At 37.1% G+C, this 15,211-nt stretch overlaps 1 protein-coding gene across 3 annotated transcripts in view; it reads left to right on the top strand.

Moving 5' to 3' along the window:
• The window catches only part of LOC126457766 (cleavage and polyadenylation specificity factor subunit 1), a 296,801-nt gene that overhangs the window by 247,597 nt on the left and 33,993 nt on the right, over nucleotides 1-15,211 (top strand). The window lies entirely within an intron of this gene.

Below are 15,211 nucleotides of genomic sequence, written 5' to 3'. Positions count from 1 at the left end.
TTGGAAGTAACATCATTGTATTTAGTGCAACATTATTTACAGGTGTTATATTTGTTTGGGGGAAATTTTTGCTATAACTTCTCTGCAATACTTGAAAAATATTTGTTTACATAGTTTGCTAAGTGCTGTGGATCATTTATTACTTTATCCCCTTCCCTTAGCAGTAAGTTATTCTGCGTTTGTTTGCCTCTCCCCTTTCCTTTTTTATAACATCCCAGACTACCTTGCTTTTATTCTCTGCATTATATACAGGGTGTTTCAAAAATGACCGGTATATTTGAAACGGCATTAAAAACTAAACGAACAGCGATAGAAATACACCGTTTGTTGCAATATGCTTGGGACAACAGTACATTTTCAGGCAGACAAACTTTCGAAATTACAGTAGTTACAATTTTCAACAACAGATGGCGCTGCGGTCTGGGAAACTCTATAGTACGATATTTTCCACATATCCACCATGCGTAGCAATAATATGGCGTAGTCTCTGAATGAAATTACCTGAAACCTTTGACAACGTGTCTGGCGGAATTGTTTCACATGCAGATGAGATGTACTGCTTCAGCTGTTCAATTGTTTCTGGATTCTGGCGGTACACCTGGTCTTTCAAGTGTCCCCACAGAAAGAAGTCACAGGGGTTCATGTCTGACGAATAGGGAGGCCAATCCACGCCGCCTCCTGTATGTTTCGGATAGCCCAAAGCAATCACACGATCATTGAAATATTCATTCAGGAAATTAAAGACGTCGGCCGTGCGATGTGGCCGGGCACCATCTTGCATAAACCACGAGGTGTTCGCAGTGTCGTCTAAGGCAGTTTGTACCGCCACAAATTCACGAAGAATGTCCAGATAGCGTGATGCAGTAATCGTTTCGGATCTGAAAAATGGGCCAATGATTCCTTTGGAAGAAATGGCGGCCCAGACCAGTACTTTTTGAGGATGCAGGGACGATGGGACTGCAACATGGGGCTTTTCAGTTCCCCATATGCGCCAGTTCTGTTTATTGACGAAGCCGTCCAGGTAAAAATAAGCTTCGTCAGTAAACCAAATGCTGCCCACATGCATATCGCCGTCATCAATCCTGTGCACTATATCGTTAGCGAATGTCTCTCGTGCAGCAATGGTAGTGGCACTGAGGGGTTGCCGCATTTGAATTTTGTATGGATAGAGGTGTAAACTCTGGCGCATGAGACGATACGTGGACGTTGGCGTCATTTGGACCGCAGCTGCAACACGGCGAACGGAAACCCGAGGCCGCTGTTGGATCACCTGCTGCACTAGCTGCGCGTTGCCCTCTGTGGTTGCCGTACGCGGTCGCGCTACCTTTCCAGCACGTTCATCCGTCACGTTCCCAGTCCGTTGAAATTTTTCAAACAGATCCTTTATTGTATTGCTTTTCGGTCCTTTGGTTACATTAAACCTCCGTTGAAAACTTCGTGTTCTAGGCGGTGGAATTCCAACACCAGAAAAATCCTCTGTTCTAAGGAATAAACCATGTTGTCTACAGCACACTTGCACATTGTGAACAGCAAACGCTTACAGCAGAAAGACGACGTACAGAATGGCGCACCCACAGACTGCGTTGTCTTCTATATCTTTCACATCACTTGCAGCGCCATCTGTTGGTGAAAATTGTAACTACTGTAATTTCGAAAGTTTGTCCGCCTGAAAATGTACTGTTGTCCCAAGCATATTGCAACAAACGGTGTATTTCTATCGCTGCTCGTTTAGTTTTTATTGCCGTTTCAAATATACCGGTCATTTTTGAAACACCCTGTATTATTTTGTCATTAAATGGCTTTTTTGCAGCAATCAGCACATTTCTATAGATCCTTTTGTATCTATTATAGAAATTTAAGAATTCGGGATCATTGCGAATCTTTTTCATGGAACTGAGGTGTTTAAGGACTTCTTAATAGCTGCTGTTATTCATCTGTTTTTGTGAGATGTTGATACAGGCATGCATACATTTGGAAATGCCTTTTCAAAATTCAATTTAAACAATGTGCAGAATTTAGAGAATTTCATATTCCCATTTTTTTCCTTATACACTTCATCCCAGCTTTGTTTTTCTAGTTCTTTTGAAAAATCTTTTATTTTGATTTCTGATAGATGACGTTTGTATGCTAGTAGTTTAGGATATGATTCAATGCCTGACTTTACTGCTGTTATTTGACTAAGTTGGTCTGATAGTCTGAGATCTTTTACAGCTACATTGCATTTTTCCCTGTCCATATTTGTGGTCACATGGTCAATTACTGATGAAGTCGTCGTCGTAACCCTTGTTGCACTATTGACCAATAGTGACATGCCAAAACTTTGAAGGATGTTTATGAAGGTGCTGCCGGTTTCATTTATGATGATAAGTGTTGATGTTAATGTCCCTCACAGAGAATTATGTTGACCTTTGTACTTTAAGTTTTATCTAGAACTTCTGTTAACTTATTGAAAAAAGTGTCCACACTGGCAGATCCATACACACACAAAATAATTAATTTCTTGGTGATATCAAGCCCTGTTAATTCAATAGCTGATATTTCAAAGTGTTTGTCTTCACTTACAGTACTGAGGTCATGTCTTGATTTGAACTGTGTTCCTTATCTGATATAAATGCATGATCCTCCACCCATAGTTCTGCAGTAAGAGTTTGTCTTTTCATACAATGATAATACTACATGTTGGATTTCTGTGTCTCTACACCAGTGCTCAGTAATACAAACTACTGTGCAGTTCAAAGATTGGAGCTCAACTTCTGATACGTGTATTTTATTTTTTTTATTGATTGCATGTTTTGTTGGAGGATTGTTAAGTCTGTGAAATGACCCATGTTACTCTTTCCAATGGTTTGTTTTTCTTTGTGACATCTTACTTAACATATCACAGTTAGGATTCCAGAAAGGTTGCTTGACTGAGAATGCTGTTTATGTATTCACTCAGCAAACTGTACAAGCCTTAAATTATATCACGTGTTAGTATTTTTTGTAATCTCTCCTAGGCCTTTGATTGTGTAGATGCCTGCACATGCATGTGTTTAATGTGTAACTATGTGAAGATTAATTGTTATGTGCCAGTTATTGTTCTGTGCTGTATTGAGTAGAAAGTTGTCACACACTTTGCGAATTTCGAGAAGGCAGAGCTAGAGGAGGAACGTTTTTTTTGGGGATCTCTCCTAGGCCTTTGGATGTGTTGATCATGGTACTATCTTAGAACAACTCAAGTGCTATGCAGTTAATGGCTTTACAAGTAGCTGGTTTGAATCATACATTTTGTATACTCTGCCTACTGCAACAACTGACCTATTTTACTGCCCAAATATCAATACAGTATTTACTCGAATCTAAGCCACACCTGAAAAATGAGACTAAAAAACACCCGAATCTAAGCCACACCTGAAATTTGAGACTCGAAATTCAAGGGGAGAGAAAAGTTTTAGGCCGCACCTCCAGATCGAAACAAAGTTGGTCTATTGTAATATGAAACACAATTTAGGTCGAATGAACGACGATACAGCTACAGTAGTTTGGTTCAAGTCGTAATCTTAGCAGTTAAGCTTTACCAGGTAGCCATTGCTATGCGTCAGGCGCTCCGTCCGTATTTATACGGGTACCCTTCCTTTCTCACGTGCTTCATCTGGTTTGAGTTGATTGCTTATTTTTCTTTGATCTGATAAGTGCCGTTCTCTTTGTTATAGGTGTTTACATCACTCTAAGCTGAAAATGAATTACTGTACTGTGTCATACATTGTTTGTCGCATTCTGATAATGAGTGTTTACAACCTGTCGCCGCTCGTAGCATGGCTTGCTTTTGTGCACGCTACCGCCGCTTATAATTAAAAAAAAAGAAAGAGAGGAGTCGTCTCATTAGCGAACAAAGGCAAGAGACTGCTATTTCTTGTTACTTACACTGCTGCTTTCTTTGATAATGATCAACAAGAACCAAATAATAGACTGCGTATGATAGAAGATGTTCTGAACGAGAGTTTAGCGAAAATTTTTCTCCGTTTGAAAATCTTTGCAGACGCATCTTTAGTACATTACATTCTGCACAGAGTTTCGTATTATTCTTATGGTGAAGAGAATACTGCATGTGATTCACAATTCATAAAAGTTCCTATTAGCAACCATCTCTTCTGAGAGGTAGGAAAAAATTCAGAACGTGGACTTGACCATGTTCACAAACATCCCAAACAGTCTTGTCAGTCGGATTTTCGTAGTACATTGAAATGCTGCTACATTCGAAGATGAGCAATACGGAATTTGTATTTACTTCGTTGGGTAATGTATGAAACTTCAGTGGTCGAAACTCGGGGCGGAGAGAAAAGCTCTTTTTCCACCTCTTTTTTTTACTGACGCAGAGGTTTTGGCACCATTATTTATCTTTGTGCCTGCAAAGCATGCCTGTGTAGCGCTACATATATTCGACGGCAGAAGTTAGTTGTGGCGGCACCTACCAACATTTTTCAGAACTTCCGTTTACTTTGCACTCGATTCCAAGGCGCAGGCGGTTTTTTGGATTACAAAAACCGGAAAAAAAGTGCGGCTTAGATTCGAGTAAATACGGTACTTGTGTACTGCTATTACTGTCTTATTTCCTGATCGATGTAATTCCCGCAGCAGCATCTGATTTAAATAGCCCTTTTCATCTTTTTCTTTCATGTATAGCCGCTATGGACTATGGTTATTTCAACTGTTTCTCACTTCTTTTCTTCCTCGTTTCTTGATGTTTCATTCTTTTGTTGAAATGGCTCTGATCTTCTTCTTGGTTTTCCAGGAAAACCTCTGGAGTCCTATAATTCCTTTCGTAGTGCTGTCTTTCCTCAATATCTTGTGGAGTAATTGGGAGTTGATCCATGTTCCTTCCAGTTTCTTTGCACTGTACTGTGTGTTATCCATTTTCAATTTAGCAATGTAACTGAACAGTCTTTTTGTCAGTCTGTTGGGGTTCATCCTTTAGATGTGGCTGTAGAAAGTGATTCTCCATTTCCTGATCGTGTGTATAATTTTTTAAATATGTTTGTAAAGTTCACTATTATGATGTTTTCTTTATTTTATTTGCTCTTTAAGTGGTCCCAAAATGTTCGTCAATATTTTAGAGTCCATTCTGTTCAACAGCTTTTCTAAGTTCAATTTTGTCAGCAAACCTCATATTTTTTGTATCTTCTATTGATGTCTTTATTAGCTGAGTATCTAATGTTTCCCAGGTATGTATTTATTTCAGTCTTCTATTAGTCCATTCCCCCCCCCCCCCCCCCCCCCAAAAAAAAAAAATCTCTGTCCAACTCCTCCTCTTCCCTTTCTCTGCCCATCCCCTCCTCCTCCTCCCCCGTATCTGTGTCCATCTTCTCCTTCCTCCTCTCTGTCCATCTTCTCCTACTTCCTTCTCTCTCCACATTATCACTTCTACCCCAATAGTAGGTTCGTGGTTCTTACCCCATAGTTTTTCCTTCCAGATAGTAAGTAGTGTTTGTACTAAGTGTGATTGAAGTCAACCCCGGGGTTTATGAGGAGCTTTTTCCCATGGCGTTGCCTGCATATGCACATGTCTCTATATTTAACATGTTTGTACACATAGTTCACCTATATCTCTAATAAATCTCACCCTGCAGTTTTGTTTTCACACATGTAGAACATTTATGACATCATATCTCCTGAACTATGTTTTCTAGAATGATATAATATTGTAGGCACATTTCATAGCATATGTGGATACTATCTGCGAAATGTGTTGTGAACAGTGTTAGTAGAAAAGAAGTAATGTCTTGCATTTTATATAGATTATATAATGGCTGCACAAAGATTTTGAAGTCAGTTATTACATGGTGTATACACTCCGGGAAATCCAGGAAAAACCCAGTAATTTTTTCATCCAAGGGAAAACAGGGAAAAATCCAGGTATTTTTCATTGTTTAATTTTGAGTTAAATCCTTGTAATTTTGAATTGTAAGAACTGATACTCTAGCAAAGAATTTTGCTTTAGCCCACTACTGCAGAATAATACTGCAGCAATAAAACACAAACAAGGGAGAAACACCAATATAAGACTTACGTTGCAAAGAAAATATGCACCATTTACAACAACAAAACATGGTGCGCATAGAAGCGTCCACCGACAACAAAATGTGTCAAAAGCTTTGGGATAAAGACTATACAATATTTCATAACAAAGTGCTTTCAATGGGTGTGGAATCACAACTGTTTAAATTAGGTTTGTTTGAGCAGTTGGCAGCAGGCTCATGCACATGTGCGGAACTGCAAAGTCGTGTATGAGTAATGACTTTTCATGCTTGCTGCTACTTGAAGTGTAGCTGTTAGATGTATAAGCAGTGGCTGCAAGCAGTCAGAGGCCATCTGGAAAATTTTTTCTGCTCTGCCCAAGCTGCCAGCTTCATACATGCATGGAGCATTCATCGTAGTGGGGAGTAGTCTCCACATGATTCGCGTTTACATTTATTTTCTTATGTCATCATAGCTGCACATGCACAGTAATGCCTGTCTTCTGGCATTCTCTGGCAAATTCTCAAACAAACCTATTTCTAATAGATGGTGGGGAAGTATGTGAGAATGTGTGATGAATTTCTTAAATCCCAGAGCTTTTGACTCATTCAAAACTTAACACTTTGAGGACATGCCACTTAAACAATTTCGGGCCCAGGATACCAGACATTTATGTCATCATTTAACATTTTGCTGGCATATTTGTGTGTGACACATAAAGGATACCACATATAAAAAATACCGAAATTATGTGTGAAAGCTTAGTTTTTCGTGTATATGTATATTAATTTAAACCCTGAATTTTTCCTATTTGTGCATTCTTACTACTTAACAGTGATGTTGCTAATGGCTGACATCATTACGTGTCGTATGCACTGAATATCAGATATTGTTTGTTGACAAAAAAAAGGTGACATGAATTATGATTGGCTGACAGAAGCGCATCGAAATCTCGATTTCGGTGCTTCGGAAACTAACATGCTGTGTTTGTTGGAATTCATATTTATACTTTTTTAGTATGGAAATATGCAGTGTACACGTTGCAGCACATCAAAGATCTTTGCAAAACGTGTTATTTTTTTGCTGGGGTTCAGTTCCTAAAGTGCAGGGAAGTTCTACGTCAGAGTACAAAACCTTTACAATTCAAATGATAGATAAGTTTTACAGTTCCGAGGGAAAGTAAACTGTCACTTAACATGGAGGAAGTGTATTTTCAGGAAACTATATATTTTCATTTGGGAAAACATGTATTTTTTACACGGGAAATCCAGAAAAAATCAAAGTTTTTTCCTTGTCAGCATACACACTCTGTATTAAACTGCAGAACATTACAAGGGGCAAATGTGGACAATCACCATAATTTATTTGTTATTAACTGCTGATTAAAACTGAAAAAATGGAGAACCGTAGAGAAATAATAATATGGGACATGATTAATTTAAAAGAACTGGATGTGGTTTAGAGTTTCAAAGGAAGCATTAGGCAATTTTTGACTGAAACACAGGAAAGAAAGAAATTGGAGGCAAATGGGTAGCTTAGAGAAATGAAATAGTGAAGGTAGCAGAAGATATGCAAAAAGACAAGGTCCAGTAGAAATTCTTGGAAAACATATGAGTTATTGAATTTAATTTATGAAAAACGGCATATGGAAATGCAACAAATGAAGTAGGCAAAAAGGGATACAGATTTCTAAAACAATGAGATTGACAGAAAGTGCAATATTTTTAAGCAGGGGTGGTTAGACAACAAATACAAGGCTGTAAAAGCATGCATGTCTAGCAGAGTGACAAATGCCACTATATAAAAATTAGAGAGACTAGGTCCCTGATGAAGATGATATTTCCTTAGGATAATTGAGATCCATGGGAGAGCCAGCCATGATAAAACTATTCCACTTGAGGTACAAAATGTATGAAACACAAAACACACACACACTTCAAGAAGAATGTAATAACTCCAATACAAAGGAAGTGCTGACAGTTGTGAATATCACCAAACTATAAATTTAATAAGCCATGGTTGCAGAACACAGAAACAGATTATTTACAGGAGAATGGAAAAATTAGTAGAAGCTGGCCTTGAGGAAGATCAGTTTGGGTTTTGGAGAAATGTAAGAACATGGAAGTCAGTACTAAGCATACAACTTATCTTAGAACACAGGTTGAAGAAAAGGAAACCTGTGTGTATATAGTGTGTCTAGATGTAGAGAAAACTTTTCACAGTGTTGACTGGAATAAACTCTCTGAAATTGTGAAGGTACAGAGGTAAAACATATGGAGCAAGGACATCTTCAGCTTGTACAGAAACCAGACATCGGTTATAAGAGATGAGGGACATGAAAAGGAAACAATAGTTGAGAAAGGAGTGAGAAAAGAGTTTAGTCTACTCCCCAATATTATTCAATCTGCACACTGGTCAAGCACTAAAGGAAACCAAGGAGAAATTTGTCAGTGGAGGAGAAATAAAAATTTTGAGGTTTACTTATAGCATTGTAATTCTTTCAGAAATGCCAGAGAATGCGGAATAGCAGTTGAACAGAATGGATAGTGTCTTGAAAAGATTAAAAGATGAGCATCAACAAAATGAAACAAGGGTAAGGGAATGTAGTAGAATTAAATTAGGTAATGCCGACGGAAGTAGGTTAGGTAGTAGAATTAACTCAGGTGATGCTGAAGGAAGTGGATTAAGAAATGAGACATTAAAAGTAGCAAATGAGCTTTGCTATTTGAGTATCAAAATAAGTGATGATGACAAAAGTCAAAAGGATATAAAATGCCGACTGGCTCTAGAATGAAAAGCACTACTGAAAAGTAGCAATTTGTTAAAATAGAATAGTTTTTAGGGAATCTTTGCATAAGGTATTTGTTGGAGTGTAGTCTTGTACCAAAAAGACAAGAAAAGAAAAAAATGTTATGAAATGTGTTGCTGCAGGAGTCTGATGTTATCAAATGCACCATCAAAATGAAATAGCTGAAATTATGGTATGTGTAAAGATATCAAAAAATGTTGTAAACAAACACACACACACACACACACACACACACACACACACACACACACACACACACACACACCATTACAGACAGTTGCACAAATTTAATGTGAATACCTGTCATTATACATGTATCACATTATCTCATACATTTTCGTGTTAGTGTTAAGTGCACAAATTGACAGTCCATTGCAGTTTTCAGCATACTGTCTTACCAAAGTCATATAATAAGCTGACATTTGAATCAGCTGATGTATGGCTGTGAGAGCAGATCATGAGTTGTGCTTGGATAGCTCAGTCAGTAATGCACTTGCCTGTGAAAGGCAAAGGTTCTAGTTTCAGTTCCCAGTCAAGAACACAATTTTTAATCTGCCAGAAAGTTTGAGATAAGCTCACACTCTGCTACAGAGTGAAAATTCATTCTAAGGACATCTCCAAATCTTTGTCCATGATTGTGCATAAAACTGTTAAATTAACAGTTACAACATAACAAGTCTAGAGAGAAACTCTTGGCTGGAACTGAACATAACAAGCAGTCAGTGTTTGTTGAGCGGTTGAGGTATAGTTTCCGCTCAGCAAGTGCAACCTGGACATGCTTACAATGGAAGACTGTAACTTGATGGGTCTTGGGAGAAGCCTGAGGCTGTACAGGAACATAACAAATAGTGAAGTGGATTTTGAGTCAAAGCAAATGTGAACAAAAAATTATTAGGTTGGAAATGGTTTCCACTGAGCAGCTGTGAAAAGCATCTACAGACAATGAGAGGGTTAGTGTGAGCTGGTGGGTTTTGTCAACATGGCATTTATAGGCAGTCACAGGTCTGCCGTTCTGGACTGCAATTAGTTGTACTCTAAGTAGTGTATACCGCTGGCTAATGGTAGACGTAGCACACACTTTCATAACCTGAAATGAGGCTAAGAAGACTGGTACAATAATTGCAAGAGCATTAAGTCAATCAACAGAATGCAATGCATCATCGTAAAAATTATCAACTGCAATCATAAGTGTATTTGCCATCAAGCCATTCACCCTACTACAAATGTTTACACTTATTGAGTGATAAATGATCGACAGTAATCACGTCTGATAATGACATTGCACAATAGCCATCATCACGACAAACAATGAATATTACATTACTGTTAAATATTCTATAATATTAAGTTTATATGTCTAAGGGTATCAAAATTAGATTCCACTGAAAGTGAGAACAGTACTGTAATTAGCACTAGAACATGTCAGCATTATTACAAGCACAGAGAATATTTTCACAATGTAAAGTGTTGTTCTTTGTTATTGTATACTGAGAACCAGCTTTGGATTCACATTCTTTTTGTGGAATTTATTTCCCTGTTGTTTCTTGTTAAAATCTCCCAACTCCTCATATATTTCCTGTTTCCTTCTTTCGTCCAAACTTTACCCAATATTATACCATGTTATGCTATTGTTGATTTGTTAATTAATGATGATGGTGATAATGGCAATAGTTATTGAGGTTATATTGTCATTTATTGTTTGTATAATATGACCATATTTGGAAAAAAAATCAGTTCAAATTGTGCCAACTGTATAATCTAATTTCCAAACTTACAACTCACAGCCTCTGTACTTGGTATTATTTCATATTCATTAAGCAAGGTTGTGTGAATGGCCCTTCCTTATTTTCAACATTAGTCGGAGCTTTGCTACTCTTTATTGTAGTGAAACTACCATTGAGAGCCAGAATAGTGTGTAGGACAGACGGTGGAATTTTCACTATTAGTTGAGTAGAGCTGTGACCTAGATAATCAAAACCTCTGTCATAAAACTCCAGTATGCAGATGATAATGTTGTTGTGGCTACCTCAGTTGAAGCCCTTCAAGCAATTTTGAACGTATTCAGTGAGGCGTACATGAGCATTAGTGTAGATGTCAACATCAGAAAACACACATTTTGCAGCAATTTTCACAGTCAAGATTCAACCATAACACTAAATGGTGAAGTCCTACAGATTGTTCAGTTCCCTGACCCTGGCAGTCGCCTCTTGACTAATACAAATATTTATGCTGAAATGCAGTATTGCTTAAGATATGCTTGCACAGCTTTTGGCTGTCTGCAAGACAGGGTCTATGGCAACCAAGACCTCAGCGGAGTAAGCTCTTTGTCTATCATACCATCATCATACCAACTCTCACTTATGAGTATGAAGCCTAGATCACCCATAGAAGACATCTGAAGCTCCTCGAGAAGTATTTGATGTGTCTTGAGAATACTGAAAGTGGCATACAAACATCAGTATCCTGGAGGAAAAAAATGCTACAAGCATGGAGGCCATTATCATCAAACACCAATTCCAATAGGCCAATCATATTAGCTGTATACATGATGTGTATCTATCAAACAAATAGCGTATTACCAATTCAAAAACTGAACAAGGAGGGCAACTGAAATGATTCTGCAATCACACTTTAAAAAATGCAAAATTGAGCCAGCAATTGAGAAACCACTGCTTCCAATCATTTTCATTTGACATAGTGTTGGACTGTTCACAATGCCTCATAGTATGTTGATTTTGTTCACACAGTGAACTGTCATTAGTCCTCTTTTTTTCCTTTCTTCATAGTCTGTAATCATCATCGGTCTACAGTTAGTATGAAGTGATCTCTAAAGTTAAGATTAATGCTTTCTTCTTCTTCTTCTTTTTTTAACAGAAATGCATTCATCACCTAATAAATTTCTAGTTGTACTGAATTATAAGGTGCACACACTTATCACTTTTAGTGCTGATTCATTGAGACTTTAAGTGAAGTATTGTTGCAGTGTAAGATTGCATCCTACGTAATAGAAGTAAGTTGTCTCCTCAGATAAATAGCAGTGACAGCGAAAAAGCAGTTGAGTTCTCAGATCAATTAAAATCAAGATACCTGTCTTTGCATGTAGATGAAAGAAATGTGAAGTTCAGTGTAAAGTGTGTGAGAATTAATATGGGATATAAGTTTGCAATGGGTTTTTAAAGACATCTTAGCGGAGAAAAAACGAAAAGATGATACTAACCAGCCCTGCATCTGGCTCAGTGCTCAGTTTTGTGAGTAAAAAACATATGCCTGTAGTTAGAAATGTTCAAGCCACAAAAACCACACTGGCATACAAAATCGGTTTTTACCACCATTTGTACGAATTGATGGATTGTACCAGAAACTTAAATAAGAAGCTATTTCCAAACTGTGAGTTTGCAGAAATTTATCTTGTGGAAGAACTAAAGCAGAACCATTGTAAATAATGTCATTGCACGACAAATGCATCACAGTACAGTGTCATTGCAACCTCGCACATGTTATTGTCAAAACTATGTCTTTCATAGTTCCATATTTTGGCACACCGACAAATGCTAGTAACTGGAAATGTTCCCAATTGTAATTCAACATTTTGATTACAAAAGCAGTGCTATTCAGACAGTGGTGCTTAACTTAGAAAGGTGTCTGAAGGGAACTACAGAAAACATTTCCTGTTATGTTACAGATACTTTTAAAAAGGATAACCTTACTACTTCTCAGTCCATTGCTTTTGCTGGTGACAATTGTATGCAGCACTGAAATCTTACTTCCGCTCTAAAGGTTACACTGGACTCGCATTCGGGAGGATGACGGTTCAATCCTGCGTCCGGCCATCCTGATTTAGGTTTTCCATGATTTCCCTATATCGCTCCAGGTAAATGCCAGGATGGTTCCTTTGAAAGGGCATGGCCGACTTCCTTCCCTGTCCTTCCCTAATCCGATGAGACCGATGACCTCGCTGTTTGGTCTCTTCCCGCAAACAACCCAACAAGCGGTAAGCTCTTAAGGTAGGAAATATGTGCCTTCAACAGTTAGATATTTTCTACAAGTGACATTTCAGAGAAATATCTTCTGCTTCTTTTCTCAACCATGCACATTTTTTATCCAAAAATGTCTGTTGAAAAGGAAAACAATTCTATTGTATAAGTTCTTCATTCTTTGAAGTCAGGTGAGCTCTGAATTCCTTTTCAGGAGATGGCTTGGAAAAAGTGTGTCAGGTTTACATAGAAAATGTATCATTTTCCTTGAAACTTACATTGAACACCTGGAAAAATGGGTGCAGCCAATGGAAGAATTCCAGTGCTTCAAAGGACTTAAGACTTAAAGGACCTTTGCTTTGTGCTCCTCCTTGCATGTCTTCAATACCTACTAATCAAAAGTGTGAAAATGGCATTCTTCACCTAAAAAGTGTACATGTCACCAAATATTCAGAAATTCTGAAAATTTACCTAAACAGAAAGGAACTGTTTGTTGATAGACATGGTGAAAGGAATTTTACTGCTGAAATATGGTTTCAGGGATAGGTCTTGTGAGGAATTTTATAGCCATATTCTTCAAGATATCAACTAGCTCTTCTCTTAGCAATATATTCTATCGAAAAATACGCTTTCAAAGGAAACATCACTGGAAAAGATTGAAAACTACTACAGGTTAAAACCATTGTATTTGTAACAATTAAATACCACTGCTTAAGACTGCAGAAGATTCTCAATGGATTACTTTTTGCTTATATTGAGATTAGAGTTTATTTATTACCCCACAGCATAAAATATAAACTGTTTATTGATTCTAAGATAATTTGTCATGCTTTCTTAAAAAAAAAAAAGGTCCTGCTTTTGTTAATTTTGAATTGCTAACTCTGGCACATGCCATAAGTCAATGAATGACAAATAATAAACATGAAATTATTGTTGGAAACATGAGTTGGAGAGAACTATATGAAATGTGGTTGTAATTTCTTTCCAGTTCCTGTAATAACTATTACTGCACTTAATAAGCCAAATAGATTTCGCTTTTGATAATACATTTCATGATGAACAAATGTGTAGGTGAAGTCATTGTTATCATTTATTACTTGATGAATAAGACTGTTTCAGCTGTACAACAAATCTTTATTTCTGATCCAACTAGTTTTGTGGAATTAGAGTCGCATCTTAAGGGATACAGCTTGATGTAAAAAAGAGCAAAAAGTGAATAAAAATCCTGTTTCATTTAAAATGTAGTTGTACTATACACGAAGCTATATAGGAAAAATTATGCACTCACATGTATAATTTATTACAAACGATAAGCAGATGATGACCCAACATTCTTTGTCCAATTTAAAATGGAGTTGAATGTGGAGAACATCATTCTCATACAGCAAAATTTAAATAAGAATAATGTAGTTAAACCAAATGGATGACAAAAAAATCATATGTATCTATGTAGGGGGTGAAAGCTGTATTGACACTGCCATGGTAACATAAATCTTAAAGCAGATCTTGTATAATTGTATGATACGTCAAGTTTAAATGAAATGTTGCTTACTAAATGGAGCATGAAAAAATCTTATGTAGACATACCTTATATTAAAGAAGAAGGGGCCAGACATGAATAAAGGAATGGAATTGTAAAATAAAAGGAATTATGTAGGACTTTCAATAAAATTCGTTATGAATAGCAAACACTTAAATAGGGACATATGAATCTCACAGTGTTTAGCAATTGTAGAGGTCAAACACGGGACAGTGGAGTAGAGAAATGTGATATGAGGGACAACTGTCAAATAAATGCATGTAAAAGTGTTTTAAATTAATAAATAAACCTATGTACTGGTTTATTCTATTTAAGCATTTGAAGTTCACCAAAATGCTGTGATGGACAGTAGTCCCTGATATCACATTTCTCTGCTCTGCTCTTCCTTGTTTGACCTCTAGAATTGTGGCATATATCTCTATATATGTGTTTGCCACTCTAAAAGAAGCTTGTTGATAAAATCTTATATAATTCCTTTTATTTTATAATTGTATTCTTCTATGCACGAGTGCCCCCTTGCTTTTAAAAATAAAATAACATTTGTGTTTTAGATTATTCTACCTTTCACATGTAAAATTATTTGTAATGATGCTGTCCAACATTCTCTTCCACTGTTTACGATTCACTTCCTGTGTCACTTTCCGTTGGATATGTTCTTAAGCGCATGTGCCCATTTTCCTTGTTAGTGCCAGTGCTGGTTCAGCTCAGTTCTAGGCAGTCACTATATATCTCGTGCTGTCACAGCGATATCAAGCCTTAGGTATGTCTATATAAGATTTTATGTTTTCCTTCCTCCAGTCCAGTCTAGTCTATTTTGTAAGCAGCATTTTATCTAAACATAACTTGTTGTACAATTACACAAGATCTGTGTTAAGATTTGTTTTACCATTCCAG

The sequence above is a fragment of the Schistocerca serialis genome, chromosome 2 (genome assembly GCF_023864345.2).
Source record: "Schistocerca serialis cubense isolate TAMUIC-IGC-003099 chromosome 2, iqSchSeri2.2, whole genome shotgun sequence".
Classification (NCBI taxonomy): domain Eukaryota; kingdom Metazoa; phylum Arthropoda; class Insecta; order Orthoptera; family Acrididae; genus Schistocerca; species Schistocerca serialis.
This window is presented reverse-complemented; position numbering and strand designations above follow the sequence as displayed.